Source organism: Hordeum vulgare, chromosome 1H (assembly GCF_904849725.1).
Source record: "Hordeum vulgare subsp. vulgare chromosome 1H, MorexV3_pseudomolecules_assembly, whole genome shotgun sequence".
NCBI lineage: Eukaryota > Viridiplantae > Streptophyta > Magnoliopsida > Poales > Poaceae > Hordeum > Hordeum vulgare.
In genome coordinates, this window is record NC_058518.1 from 243,570,823 (window position 1) to 243,587,167 (window position 16,345).

Here is a 16,345-nt window from a genome sequence, read left to right on the forward strand (position 1 = left end):
GGAGATATTCTGCACCAAACATCGTTTGCAATGTGTCATTAGTATGATGACACTCTTGAGATCACCGCATTGAAAGGAAACTCACCGTCCCTGCCATGTTAATGACTGGCATCGCCGGAGGGACGTGGCGGGTCTTCTCACACATAGACTGTACATTTGGTTTCGGCAAGTCAAAATTTTTAGTTATTAATGAAATGAACATTAAAATGCAAGATTTGACAAAATATGAAGAAGAAACTTACCACGAAGAGCTCGTACATGGCCCTGTTAGACGCATCATTCTATGCCCTCTCTGCCTCCACCAACACAGCCGTCCTATCCTCCAGCTCCTTCATCTCCTTGTCATTCTCTGCCAAAAGCGCCTGCAATGCCTCTCTCTCTCTTTCAGAATAGCAGTCTCCAACACATCTCATTGTTAGCACTGTAATCCTATTGGTTCACACGCACAATGTAATGCGGAAAGATAGTTGTGTCCATTAAACTAACCTCAATGGCGAGCTCGACTGGCCGTGGACGAGGTGTTATCTCTGGACAGGAGGTCATTTGGCGTGCCTTTATCTCCCAGAGAGTGCTAGGACAACATATAAGGTCGTCTCCAATGGCGATCGAGCCATGGGGCCTCCCGTTGCCAGCAATCATCACCAGCTCTCGATCAATAGGCCCCTGGCTCGGGTTAAAGTCCTCCCCTTTCCCCGCCTTCCCGTGATCTCTGTACTTCACGAGCTTGTGGTGGGAGGAGATTTTAGTGATGTTTTCTGGATGCTCGAGGTCAGACTCAGAGAATGCCTTGACCTTCTTGTACGAGGTAGTATGGGCCATCGCATAGAGGTCATACATATGTAGCACCTCCGTCTTATTGTGACGCGCCTAAAAGAGAGAGAGAGAGAGAGAGGAAAAATGTATTAGTAAAGGGCTCAATCTAGAATTAAGAATGAACTGCGTGAGTCATGAAGCAAACCACAATCCCACTTCTGCCAAATTGGATTAAGTTGACGCTCCCTAGATGGTGTGGCACACCAACCATTTTTCCACGCCTGTCCTTGGTGTTGTTGTGGCTGGCCTCCCACGTTTCGGAGCACCACTAATCCACCAAGGCCTCCCAACAATCCATCTTATACGCACACCAACTCGGGGGCACCTAAGTTAATAAAGAGAAATTTGAGTGCAACGTGTAAGAATCAAATCGAGGAAACTAACTACAAGGCCTTAATATGTCACACCCTGTTTTCACTACCACTTTTTCTGTAATTCAAATATTTGAGTTTATTAAAACTTTTTCAAAACTAATGTGGTGAGTGCCATGATTGTCATTGTATGCTTGTATGCTTGATCATGTGATATTAAAAACCACATTTCTCATGACTTAATTATTTTCAAAACCCTTTTTTCTTATTTCTGGTTACAGTAAAACCCTGCTTTGGGTTGCACTACAAGTCCTTGATGGTAAGGAGTGTTCTTACCCAAAGTTGGTGATCTGGTTCTAGCACCATTTTAGAGCACCAAAACCATATAATAATTATTTTATGAATTATTTTTCTAATTTAATTGCATGTCCATTTCTGAGGCTAGAAATGGTATTCCTATATGGAAAAGTACTTTTCTGCCTTAGTAAAATATGAGAAAAATTTGGCTATTTATATTATTATTGTTTGAGTAAACCATGAAAACCCCTTTTGTCTGTTTTGACCTTTTGAAATATTTCCAAAGGAAATATTCTCAATAAATTCCTAGAAAATTCCAGTGGTATCCCTAAGCCATATTTGGTGCCCATATAAAATTTCACCTTGATCCAAGGTGATTAAGGACGCCAAATAGTTGCAAAACCCTTGTGTCCACATTGAAGTTAGAGAAACTCTACATAGCAAAGTTTGTCCAATGGAGTTGAAACTTTGGAGGAGTGCCTAATACCTCAAATGAGGGCTCCATGACAAAAATGGGATATGTGGGACTTAATTTGCCCACACTCTCTTTGGAAGGAACGGATCTGGTCATTTCGTGATGTTTTCAAGTTTACAAAGCTAAACTTATCCAATGGAGCTCAAACTTGCGAAGCCCCTTGTTTTAGCACCAAACCCAATCATGTTAAGTTGCAGAGCCAGTGGTGGGGTGCAACCACCCCAAACCACTGTCGAGCACCTTCTGACAGATGGGTAAAACCCCTCCTAACCTTAGCTAAACCCCAACCCTTTCTCCCAAACTCTTAGATTAGGTGGCTAGCATCAATGACAAGCACCAGTCAACTGGCCCCTCTATGGTTCAAAGTAGAAATGCCAAAAATCCCAATCTAACCTTCAACTCAAGGCTGACAGCACCTGTTTTCCTTGTCCCACTTGACCAGTCGAAGCTCCCATGGGTCTCCAACGAATAGGCATCTCTCAGCCAGTGCCCAGGACATGCTAGACACGTCCAAGGCACCCTAGAGCGCGCCAGCATGCCGTGGCATGCCAAAGCTGCACTCTGGGCGCGCTACAGAGAGCCACCGAGGTGGGGGCGACGCTCTCAGCCAGTTCCAGCCTCCCCGATGTGTCTATCCTCTCCCCGACAACCCCTCTGCATCAAGCGACCATCAGGGCCCCTCCTCTACCACGCTAAGAGCTGGTGCGACGCGTGCCCGCGTGCACCAGAACTGACCGGAGATGCGTGGCCACGGTAGCTCGCCTCTCCTCTCTCTCCCTTCCTTGCAGTGAGTCCTGGCAGTCCAAAATCACGTCCTCAGACCATGGTTTCGACCCCAGCTTCTCTCTGCACCCCCATGAACGCCATGGTGTATCACCGGCACTCCTGATTCAGCTCACCGTCGCGGGCCTATATATAGCCTCTCCCCTCGCTCCATCACCCCTCATTCCTCATCGCAGCAACCTCAATCACCTCCCTAGCCTCCTCTTTGAGTAAGCAGAGCCCCGATACACGAGAACGACCAAGGCCCCTCCGCCTCGGAGCTCCGGTCGTTCTCCGGCTACACGTCGGCTCCCGTGTTCCTCTGCCCACCAAACCACTCCCCGTGACCTTAGGAAGCTTTCCCCCCTCTTCCCCGAGCAAATTCGTGCCCCTAGCTACCACTTCCACGTTTGCCCAAAACCCCTCCATGTGGCTACCTCGTCGTTAGTGAACCTGAGCCCCTCGACGTTGTCTCGACCACCATCAGGTAGGCGACGACGAGTCGGACCCATTCCCGTCTTCGTTAGGGCCCGAGCACGTTTGTAGCCACGCCAGCGTGCTCCTCCTCCTCTCTGGCCAGAGGTAGGAGATGACCCCGATAGGTGTGCCCCACATGTCGGTGGCCCCTCTCTCTCTCTCCCTCGCTACCCGCAGCCACTGACCGCAGGGGCCCGCGCATCAGGTACAAACCTGACGGCGCGCGCGCCTAGGCAAGCTGGTTGGTTGGCCTTTGGGCCGGCCCAGTCCGAGGCCAAGCCAGGCCAGGGTCTGTAGCCTTTTTCTTTTTGATTTAAAACCTGAGTATAAAAGATTCTTATAAAAATATTTAACTAGTGTAAAATATAATTTTTCCACTGTTATTCTTCTAAAAATATGTAGTATTTAACAGAACCATTAATTGAATTTTTGCAGCAACTACCTAGCTGACCAAGGCAAGCAGCCCTTTGACCATGACTGCGCATATAATATGTTGCATGGTAGTGTAGAAAGTATTTCCGTTGCATGTGATCTTAAGTGTTCGGTGAATCATTAAAGTGATGTTACTGAAGGCTCCTCCGAAGCACTTGCATATTGAGCATGATCCTACCACCTATGAGGATCACACTAATATCATGTTGACAAGTAAAGTTAGAATAGTATTAGCATGAGCATGATGATGACATAAATCAAAGGTTTATGAAAACCCCGTCGGGTGCCACTAATGCTTGAGGGTGATGATGAGTTAGGTGACCACTTTCGGAGAAGTGGTGCACCGGGTATTTTGAGTGAGTATGGTTTCGGAAATGGGATTAGATTTATGATGTGTCGACCGTCCCAACCGTACATGTACGACCATGTTACCCCTTTATGGGACGGGGCTGTGTTGATTACACTGGTCGGTGCTAGCAAAGAGCCACATTACTAGTGGTGGGAGTGATGTGTGGTCACTCTCGTGATGGGGTCGTGCCAGGTAGGGCGACTATGTCGTTTTTGCGTGTTCGAGGCACATTGTTGGTCCCCGCATGGTTGATACTGTCCAGAGTCGGTGCTTGTAAGACGTACAACATGTGGGTTGGGTACCAATCGAGTGGACCTCTTTGTCTAGTATTGTCAGGGGAAAGGCATTGATCTGTTACTTACCTCGGGTATGTTATATACCGTGAGTCGTGGATGACACGGAAGTTTCCCGGATCTCGTGGGTCCAGCGTACTACCTCTGCAGAGTGTAAAACTATTCGAATAGCCGTGTCCACGGTCAAGGACAGTTGGGTGGTGCTGCTTAAACTAAGTCCAATCGTGTGAACCAAGTGTGTGAGAGGATGGAGTTAAATGAAAGAGTTGATATGACCAAGTTTGGTGACTTGGCATATAGGGTGAACCCGGAGTGTTCAGCCCGAGACAGATATATTGATATTTGTAACATGTTCTTCAAATCAACATTTAGCTTATGTTGCATACACATGATCATGTTTATTACAACAAGTTGTTGTCCACCAAAGATGCATATTATTGTTATCCTTCACTTGCATTATTCACATCACGGCTTGTTTGCGAGTACATTCAAAAGTACTCATTGGCTTGCCACTTGTTATATTATTGAACAGACATGGAAGGACCGGAGTTTGGAGAAGAGTACGTCTTCGGAGATGCCCCTCCGAACTAGGAGGCTTCCCAGTCAGAGTGCCTGTTGGTGTAGGCTAATGGCATGGGTACCCACTTAGCCCTAAGATTTCCGCTACTAGTTGTATCCGTGTGATTTGGCCTTATGGGCCCTACCTTGTGAATTTGACCATTTGGTCACGTGATGTAATAACTCAGTATTTGGATGTAAGACTCTTAATATTTTGTATTTGTGTGTTCGGTGAGCATTGATTTCTGGGGTCACTAAGCACGTTCATTCGGCGATCGCGACTCATAAGTCGGGGTCCCCACCGAGCTGGTATGAAAGCCATCCTGACTATAGGAGGTAGCATGGACAATAGCCGAGACGATTAGTGCACCTAGACCTTAACTTGAGATTCTGCACCCACTAAAAACTTTCTAACCCTCTCTCCTACATCTTGTAGATGGCCGCTCTACCTAAGATGCTTCTAGAGACGGGCTTTCCCCTACTATTGGGTGATAGCCTCGAGAAGTGCCAAGTATGCCGCACCCCCATGTTCCTCTACCACGAGCACTGGGTCAAATCCGACACCAAGGAATATCACTTGGATGTGATAGTGAAGGCTAATGACTCCCCGACTAGTTGGTTCTTTGAAGGACCACAAATGGAGGATCTGATGCTGGTAGTGGAGACAGCCGCACGAGAGGCGCTAGTGCGTCTCCGTGATATCCTTCCCGATATGGCTAACGAACCAGCTACTCGTCACCTACCTTTTATTAAGGATGGGATAGACGGGAGTTAGACACTCAATCCATCTTCAGAGGACGGGACGCCACAAAGGTTTTAGACCTACTTCAGCCTCTCCTCCAACACTTTGATGCACCTTTTGATCAAGGAGTCAACAAAGATTCGCCAAGAACTGCACCAAGTCAAGGATCTGCTCTGCATTGAGAAGATGAAAACCCGCAAGGTGATGAAGGAAGGAGCACCCGAAGGACGATCAGACGTTGCTTTCCGAGGAGGAGTACCACCACTACAGGCCACTCCTATTCAGAGGTGCCGCCTGACCGCGGAAGAGTACACTGAACTCTTCGCTGCCTCGCCAACTAAGAGACACCGAGATGGACCACTTCCTTCTCCTACTCCCCTAAAGGAGGGAAGCATAGATGAAGATGAAGAACAAGACCCTGCAGAACCCACCTATGAGACCGAGCAGTCCGCCGCCTAGGATTACGACATAGGCAATTAGGAGTTTCCCCCAAGCGTAGGGAATCCATGTATCGGTTCACGCGAACCATGAGTGTTGTGTAAGCATGATTGATGCAAGCCGCATTTCTGCATTAGGCAGCTTGTAAGCGACTACATCACTTATTTTAACTTAATGCATTTACTATTCCAAAAATCTTCGGCTTAAAAATCTCACACTAGTACAACACCTGACCCCCTTTTTACTAGAACATCATCCCTTATGATTCTAGCTAGTTCGGCAAATTGACCTGTCTACTCCCCTGACAGGATGATGATTGCAACTCGCACCAGCACCTTCGTCAACCCCGACTCTGCCTCTTCAGTTCAGCATCATGGAACCGAAGGGGACGCTCAAGCTGGAGATCACCACGAGCAGCAGCAAGACGATGTTCCACCGCCACCGCCTCCTCCTGAAAGCTTGACTATGCTTAGTTCCTTCAAGCTCTCTGATACGTCCATTTTGCATCATGCTTTCATGTTGATATTTATCGCTTTATGGACTGTTACTATACTTTGTGGAAGCTTACTTATGCCTTTTCTCTCTTATTTTGCAAGGTTTATTTGAAGAGGGAGATTACCGGCACCTGGAATTCTGGACTGGAAAAGGAGCAAGTTCGAGTCCTCTATTCTGCGCAACTCCAAATGCCCTGAAAATCAACGTGGATTTTTTTGGGAATATATAAAAAATACTGGGCGAAAGAAGCGTCACAAGGGAGCAGCCAGGGGCCCACAAGCCTGGTTGCCACGACCTACCCCCCTGGCCGCGGCAAGAGGGCTTGTGGGCACCCTGGTCGCCCACTGGCCCCCCTCTTTTTCTATATGAAGGGTTTCGTCTGAGAAAAAATCAGGGTGGAGCTTTTTCGTGGATTCGCCGCCGCCACAAGGCGGAACTTGAGCAGATCCAATCTAGAGCTCCGACAGGACGATCCTGTCGGCAAAACTTCCCTCTCGGAGGGGGAAATCGTCGCCATCGTCATCACCAACACTCCTCTCGTCGGAGGGGAGTCATCTCCATCAACATCTTCATCAGCACCATCTCCTCTCCAAACCCTAGTTCATCTCTTGTAACCAATCTCCGTCTCGCGACTCCGATTGGTACTTGTAAGGTTGCTAGTAGTGTTGATTACTCTTTGTAGTTGATGCTAGTTGCATTACTTGGTGGAAGAGTTTATGTTCAGATCCTTGATGCTACTTATTACACCTCTGATCATGATTATGATTATGCTTTGTGAGTAGTTACTTTTGTTCCTGAGGACATGGGATAAGTCATGCTAATAATAGTCATGTGAATTTGGTATTCGTTCGGTATTTTGATATGTTGTATGTTGTCTTTTCCTCTAGTGGTGTTATGTGAACGTCGACTACATAACACTTCACCATATTTGGGCCTAGAGGAAGGCATTGTGGAGTAGTAAGTAGATGATGGGTTGCTAGAGTGACAGAAGCTTAAACCCCAGTCTATGCGTTGCTTCGTAAGGGGCTGATTTGGACCCACTAGTTTAATGCTATGGTTAGACGTTGTCTTAATTCTTCTTTCGTAGCTGCGGATGCTTGCGAGAGGGGTAATCATAAGTGGGATGCTTGTCCAAGTAAGTTCAGTAACCAAGCGCCGGTCCACCCACATATCAAACTATCAAAGTAACGAACGTGAATTATATGAACATGATGAAACTAGCATGACTGAAATTCCCGTGTGTCCTCGGGGGCGTTTTTCCTCTTATAAGACTTTGTTCAGGCTTGTCCCTTGCTACAAAAGGGATTGGGCCACTTTGCTGCACCGTTGCTACTACTTGTTACTTGTTAATTTTCTCTTTCTACGTTTCACCTCACTACACCATCACTTGTTACCGCTACTTTCAGTGCTTGAAGTTATTACCTTGCTGAAAACCGTTTATCAGAGCCTTCTCCTCCTCGTTGGGTTCGACACTCTTACTTATCGAAAGGACCACGATTGATCCCCTATACTTGTGGGTCATCAAGACTCTTTTCTGTTGCCGTTGCCGGGGAGGGAAGCACCTTTGGTAAGTGGAATTTGGTAAGGAAACATTTATATATTGTGCTGAAATTTATTGTCACTTGTCACTATGTAAACTGTTCCTTTGAGGAGTTTGTCCGGGGTATCTTCACCACGAACGGAAGCACGAGGATTCGTTCCTCAACCTGAGGTACCTACTGAAAATATCTTTTATGAAATTCCTTCGGGTATGCTTGAGAAACTACTGGCTAATCCTTTTATAGGAGATGGATCATCACATCTAGACTTGCATCTGATCTATGTAGATGAAGTTTGTGGTTTCTTTAAGCTTGCAGGTTTGCCCGAGGATGAGGTAAAGAAGAAAGTCTTTCCTTTATCTTTGAAGGATAAGGCATTGACATGGTATAGGCTATGTGATGATACTGGATCATGGGACTATAATCGGTTGAAATTGGAATTTCATCAAAAGTTTTATCCTATGCATTTAGTACATCGTGATCGGAATTATATTTATAACTTTTGGCCTCATGACAGGGAAAGCATAGCTCAAGCTTGGGGAGGCTTAAATCAATGCTATATTCATGCCCCAATCATGAGCTCTCGAGACAAATTATCACTCAAAACTTTTATGCTCGGCTTTCTCATGAAGATCGTACCATGCTTGACACTTCTTGTATCGGTTCTTTTATGAAGAAGGATATTGACCACAAGTGGAATTTATTAGAAAGAATCAAACGTAACTCTGAAGATTGGGAGCTTGAAGAAGGTAAGGAGTCAGGTATGAATTTCCAGTTTGATTGCGTTAAATCTTTTGTTGAAACAAACACTTCTAGAGATTTTAGCGCTAAGTATGGACTTGACTCTGAGATAGTAGCTTCTCTATGTGAATCTTTTGCTGCTCATGTTGATCTTCCCAAAGAGAAGTGGTTTAAGTATCATCCGCATGTAGAAGTCAACATAGTTAAACCCAATCTAGTTGAAGAGAAAGTCATTGCCTTTAGTGATCCTATTGTTCCTTGTGCCTACGCTGAGAAACCACCTTACCCTGCTAGGAAAAAGGATTATTCTAAAGCTCCAACTGTGATACGTAGGGGTTACATTAGACCACTTGCACCCCCTGAGGAAATTAGAGTTGAACCTAGCGTTGCTATTATCAAAGATCTCTTAGCCGAAGACATAGACGAGCATGTTATCAAATTTTGTGAAGACTCCGCTAGAATTGCTAAACCTCATGCGAAAGACAAATACGAACATGTAGTTGGCATGTCCGTTGTTTCTGTCAAGATAGGAGATCACTGTTATCATGGTTTATGTGATATGGGTGCTAGTGTTAGTGCAATACCCCGGTCCCTATATGATGAAATCAAAGATGAGATTGCACCTGCTGAGTTAGAACCCTTTGATGTCACTATTACGCTAGCTAATAGAGACACTATCTGTCCTCTGGGAATTGTGAGAGACGTAGAAGTCATGTGTGGTAAGACGAAGTATCCTACTGATTTCCTTGTCATTGCTACTACACAAGACACCTTTTGTCCCATCATATTTGGTAGACCCTTTCTCAACACTGTCAATGCTCACATTGATTGCATTAAACAGACTGTCACTGTTAGTTTCGAGGGTGTGTCTCATGAATTTAACTTCTCCAAGTTTTGAAGACAACCCCATGAAAAAGAGTCGTCGGGTAGGGATGAAATCATTGCTCTTGCCTCTATTGCCGTACCTCCTACGGATCCTTTAGAGCAATATCTGCTTGAGCATGAAAATGATATGCATATGGAGGAAAGAGATGAGATAGATAAAATAGTTTTAGAACAATATCCTATTCTCAAGAATAATCTGCCTGTTGAACTGCTTGGGGATCCTCCCCTACCAAAGGGTGATCATGTGTTCGAGCTGAAACAGTTACCAGATACTCTTAAGTATGCCTATCTTGATGAGAAGGAGATATATCATGTTATTATTAGTGCTCACCTCTCGAATCACAAAGAGAAGAAGTTATTAAAAACTTTGAGGAAGCACCATGCTGCTATTGGATATACTCTTGATGATCTTAAGGGTATTAGTCCCACTCTATGTCAGCACAAGATTAAAACCGATCCTGATTCTAAGCCAGTTGCTGATCATCAACGGAGATTAAATCCGAGGATGAAAGAGGTCGTAAGAAAAAAAATATTAAAGCTTCTGGAAGCAGGAAGCATTTATCCTATTGCTCATAGTGATTGGGTAAGTCCAGTACATTGCGTACCTAAGAAGGGAGGTATCACCATCGTTCCTAATGATAAGAATGAATTAATCCCACAGAGGATTATTACTGGCTATAGGATGGTGATAGACATCCGGAAACTGAACAAGGCAACTAGGAAAGACCATTATCCTTTGTCGTTTATCGACCAAATGCTAGAAAGGCTATCTAAACACACACACTTCTGCTTTCTAGACGGTTATTCAGGTTTCTCGCAAATACCTGTTGCACAATCTGATGAGGAGAAAACCACTTTCACCTGTCCCTTTGGTACCTTTGCTTATAGATGTATGCCTTTTGGCTTGTGCAATGCACCTGCCACCTTTCAAAGATGTATGATGGCTATATTCTCTAACTTTTGTGAAAATATTGTTGAGGTTTTCATGGATGGTTTCTCCATTTATGGTTCTTCCTTTGACGATTGCCTCAGCAACCTTGATTGAGTCTTACAAAGATGCAAAGATAACAACCTCGTCTTGAGCTGGGAGAAGTGCCGCTTCATGGTTAATGAAGGCATCATCTTAGGACGCAAATCTCTAAGAAAGGCATTGAAGTTGATAAGGCTAAGGTGGATGCAATTGAGAAAATGCCTTGCCCCACAGATATCAGAGGTATACGAAGTTTCCTAGGTCATGTTGGTTTCTATAGAAGGTTGATTAAAGACTTCTGTAAGATTTCTAGGCCTCTTACCAACCTCTTGCAGAAGGATGTTCCTTTTGTTTTTGATGAGGATTGTGAGGAAGCTTTCGAAATACTTAAGAAGGCCTTGATAACCGCACCTATTGTTCAACCACATGATTGGAACTTGCCCTTTGAAATCATGTGCGATGCCAGCGATTATGCAGTTGGTACTGTTCTAGGATAAAGAGTTGACAAGAAGTTGAATGTCATTCACTACGCTAGTAAAACTCTAGACGGTGCCCAAAGAAACTATGCCACTACGGAGAAGGAGTTTTTAGCAGTTGTGTTTGCATGTGAAAAGTTCAGATCTTATATAGTTGACTCCAAAGTCACTATTCACTCTGATCATGCTGCTACTAAGTACCTTATGGAGAAGAAGGACGCTAAGCCTAGGCTAATTAGATGGGTTCTCCTGCTATAGGAATTTGATTTGCATGTTGTTGACCGAAAGGGTGCCGATAACCCTGTAGCATATAACTTGTCTAGTCTAGAGAATGTCCTTGATGACCCATGACCGATTGATGACAGCTTTCCTGATGAGCAATTGAATGTCATCCGCACTTACATAGTGCACCTTGGTATGCTGATTACGCAAACTATATCGTAGCCAAATACATACCACCCAGTTTCACCTACCAGCAAAAGCTTCTTTGATTTGAGACACTACTTTTGGGATGATCCTCACCTTTATAAGGAAGGAGTAGATGGTGTTATTAGACGTTGTGTGCCTGAACATGAACAGGGACAGATCCTGCAGAAGTGTCATTCTGAGGCCTACGGAGGACACCATGCTGGAGACAGAACTGCTCATAAGGTATTGCAATCAGGTTTCTATTGGCCCACTCTCTTCAAAGATGCCCGTAAGTTTGTCTTGTCTTGTGACGAATGCCAAAGAATAGGGAATATCAGTAAGCGTCAGGAAATGCCTATGAACTATTCACTTGTCATTGAACCATTTGATGTCTGGGGCTTTGATTATATGGGATCTTTCCCGAGTTCCAATGGGTATACTCACATCTTAGTTGCTGTGGATTATGTCACTAAGTGGGTAGAAGCTATCCCCACTAAAAATGTTGATCACCACACCTCTATTAAGATGCTTAAAGAAGTCATTTTCCCAAGATTTGGAGTCCCTAGATATCTGATGACTGATGGCGGTTCACACTTCATTCATGGTGTTTTCCATAAGATGCTCGATAAGTATGATGTCAACCATAGAGTTGCATCTCCTTATCATCCTTAGTCTAGTGGTCAAGTGGAGTTGAGTAATAGGGAGATCAAATTGATCTTACAAAAGACCGTCAATAGATCTCGAAAGAATTGGTCTAGCAAACTTGACGATGCACTATGGGATTATAGGACTGCTTATAAGAATCACATGGGCATGTCGCCGTATAAAATGGTTTATGGTAAGGCCTGTCATTTACCTCTTGAGCTGGAACACAAAGCTTATTGGGCAATCAAAGAGCTCAACTTTGATTTCAAACTTGCCGGTGAGAAGCGGTTGTTTGATATCAGCTCATTAGATGAATGGAGGGCCCGGGCATATGAGAATGCCAAGCTGTTCAAGGAAAAGGTTAAGAGATGGCACAATAAAAGAATACAAAAACAAGAGTTCAATGTAGGTGATTATGTCCTTCTATACAATTCTCGTTTAAGATTCTTCGCAGGCAAGCTTCTCTCTAGATGGGAAGGTCCCTACGTTGTCGAGGAAGTATATCGTTCCGGTGCCATAAAAATCAATAACACGGAAGGTAATTTTCCTAGAGTGGTAAATGGGCAAAGAATCAAGCATTACATCTCTGGTACTCCGATAAATGTTGAGACCAATATCATCAATATCATAACTCCAGAGGAGTACATAAAGGTTGTTTATCAGCCTGTATCAGACCCTGAAAACGAAGAGGTATGTGTTTCGGTAAGTAATTGGACTCTGAAAATTTTCCAATAGGAAATTTTCTCCGTTTTGGAATTTATGGAAAATTAGAAAAAAAGCAGTCCGGAGAGCGCACGAGGCGGCCACAAGCTTGGTTTTCTTTGAACATTAGAAAAATAAAAAGCAGTCCCCCCTGGCCCCGGCAACACGGCTTGTGGGCACCTCGTGTGCTTCTCGGACTCCGTTTTCTTGCGGGGCACTCCTTCTGGTCCAGAAAAAATCATTATATATACGCCCGAGGGTTTTGATCTCCGTATCATGCAGTTTTCCTCTGTTTTCGTTTCGAGCATGTTTCTGTTGCAGATCTAGATCGTCATGACTTCCCCAAAAGTTCCTAAGGACAAGATCTTCGAGAAGGTCATCAATCCCTACCTCACAGAAGTATTGCAGCACCCACAATCTATCAAGATGAGCGAGGGGATGTCGCACATCTGTGATGTTGAGGAGCCTAAGAAGACCGTAAGCGTGGAGACGAGGCTCGAAGCATTGGAGCAACAAGTCTTCAAGTGCCAAGGGATGGTGGAGCGTGGACTCAACGCCAACCACATGGTGAGCACGGAGTTCACTAACAATCACAAGATGGATGCCATTGACATTGGGAAGCACCTCTCCAGGCTCTATGACAGGGTTGATCACCTCCAGGGCCAGATCTATGACCTGCAGAACCAAAACTGTGAGTATGAGAATAGATTTAAATCAATATGGTTGGCTGCAGATTTGAGGATTCCGGCGACTCGTTCATCCTGCCATGATGGAGCACCTATGCCTTGGAAGACGGAGGATCAAACTCATGCTGCAATTTCACCACCAAAGGAAGACAACTAAGCATTGGTATGGGCAACTCCCTTGGCTTATGCCAAGCTTGGGGGAGTTGTCCTGGTATAGTATCACCTTTATATCTTTTGTTTTTACCTTTGTTTTAGTTCTTTCCTTTTCAGTTTTTATTTCTTCTCTTAGTGGAATAAGTCTTTAGTGTTTAGTTTGAGTCTTTTGCCTTGTGTCTCCCCCGATGTATTCGAGCTTGCGAGCTATATAATAAAGAGTATCTTAGTCAAGGGCTTTGTTTTGTGCCGTGATCAAAAGTATGAAAAGAACGATAGCATGAAAGATCATGAGATGATCTTATGGAAAGTGATAGCTTCACATATAACAAGTATGATGATTGAAACTTGTTGAGAGTATACCAACATAGAACTCAGTCATTGTTGCAAAGAAGTAATAAGGAAAGAGAGGTTCACATATAAATATATCATCTTAGAAACTTTCTATAATTGTGAGCACTCACCAAACTATTACATGCTTAGAAGTAGATGTTGGACAAGGAAGACAACATAATGAATTGTGTTTGCTTGGTTCCAAACAATGTTATATGATTAGAGATCCCTTAGCATGTGACGATTGCTTCCACCTCACATTAGCCAAAACTCCCGCACCAAGTAGAGATACTACTTGTGCATCCATAAACCATCACACCAGTTTTGCCATGAGTGTCCACCATACCTACCTATGGATGGAATAAGATCCCTCAAGTAAGTTGTCATCGGTGCAAGCAATAAAAATTGCTCTCTAATATGTATGATCTATTAGTGTGTGAAAAATAAGCTTTGTACGAACCTGTGATGAGGAAGACATAAAAGCGACAGACTGCATAATAAAGTTCTTTATCGCAGGAGGCAATATAAAGTGACGTTCCTCCGCAGTAAGAGGACACGCATCCAAACCTCAAAAGTGCATGACACTCTCTGCTTCCCTCTGCAAAGGGCCTATCTTGTACCTTTACTTTTTTCCCTTGTAAGAGTCATGGTGATCTTCACCAATTCCTTTTTCAGCCTTTTTCTTGGTGAACGTCATATGCTTGGGAAAGATCTATATTCAAATATCAACTTGGAGCTGAGTACTTATGCTTTATTATTGTTGACTTTACCCTTGAGGTAAATGGTTGGGAGGCAAAATTATAAGCCCCTATCTTTCTCTGTGTCCAACTGAAACTTTGATATCATGAGTACCACGTGAGTTGTAACAATTGTGGAAAACAAGAGAGATGATTGAGTATGTGGATTTACCTTACAAGCTCTTATTTGACTCTTTCTGATGTTATGATAAATTGCAATTGCTTCAATGACTATGGACTGTTGTAGGCTACTTCTCGGCAAGGTTTTTGTTTCATACTTTGCTATTTGAAGGAATTGTTACTTTCCCATGAGAATCTCTATGATGTATTGTTGTTCTATGTGTGATCATGATGCCCTCATGGCCGTATTATGTTTTATCGACACCTTCGTCCCTAAACATGTGGACATGTTTTGGGTCTTGGTTTTCGCTTGAGGACAAGCGAGGCCTAATCTTGGGCGAGTTGATACGTCCATTTTGCATCATGCTTTCATGTTGATATTTATATCTTTATGGACTGTTATTATACTTTGTGGAACCTTACTTATGCCTTTTCTTACTTATTTTGCAAGGTTTATTTGAAGAGGGAGATTATCGGCAGTTGGAATTCTGGACTGGAAAAGGAGCAAGTCTGAGTCCTCTATTCTGCGCAACTCCAAATGCCCTGATAATCAACGCGGATATTTTTGGGAATATATAAAAAATACTGGGTGAATGAAGCGTCAGAGGGGAGCAGCCAGGGGCCCACAAGGCTGGTTGCCACACCCTACCCCCCTGGCCGCGGCAAGAGGGCTTGTGGGCACCCTGGTGGCCCACTGGCCCCCCTCTTTTGCTATATGAAGGGTTTTGTCTGAGACAAAATCAGGGTGGAGCTTTTTCATGGATTCGCCGCCGCCACGAGGCGGAACTTGAGTAGATCCAATCTAGAGCTCCGGCAGGACGATCCTGGCGGGGAAACTTCCCTCCCGGAGGGGGAAATCATCGCCATCGTCATCACCAAGACTCCTCTCGTCGGAGGGGAGTCATCTCCATCAACATCTTCATTAGCACCATCTCCTCTCCAAACCCTAGTTCATCTCTTGTAACCAATCTCCGTATCGCGACTCCGATTGGTACTTGTAAGGTTGCTAGTAGTGTTGATTACTCTTTGTAGTTGATGCTAGTTGGATTACTTGGTGGAAGAGTTTATGTTCAGATCCTTTATGCTACTCATTACACGTCTGATCATGATTATGATTATGCTTTCTGAGTAGTTGCTTCTGTTCCCGGGGTCATGGGATAAGTCATGCTGATAATAGTCATGTGAATTTGGTATTCGTTCGGTATTTTGATATGTTGTATGTTGTCTTTTCCTCTAGTGGTGTTATGTGAACGTCGACTACATAACACTTCACCATATTTGGGCCTAGAGGAAGGCATTGGGGAGTAGTAAGTAGATGATGGGTTGCTAGAGTGACAGAAGCTTAAACCCCAGTCTATGCGTTGCTTCGTAAGGGGCTGTTTGGATCCACTAGTTTAATGCTATGGTTAGACGTTGTCTTAATTCTTCTTTCGTAGTTGCGGATGCTTACGAGAGGGGTTAATCATAAGTGGGATGCTTGTCCAAGTAAGGGCAGTACCCAAGTGCCGG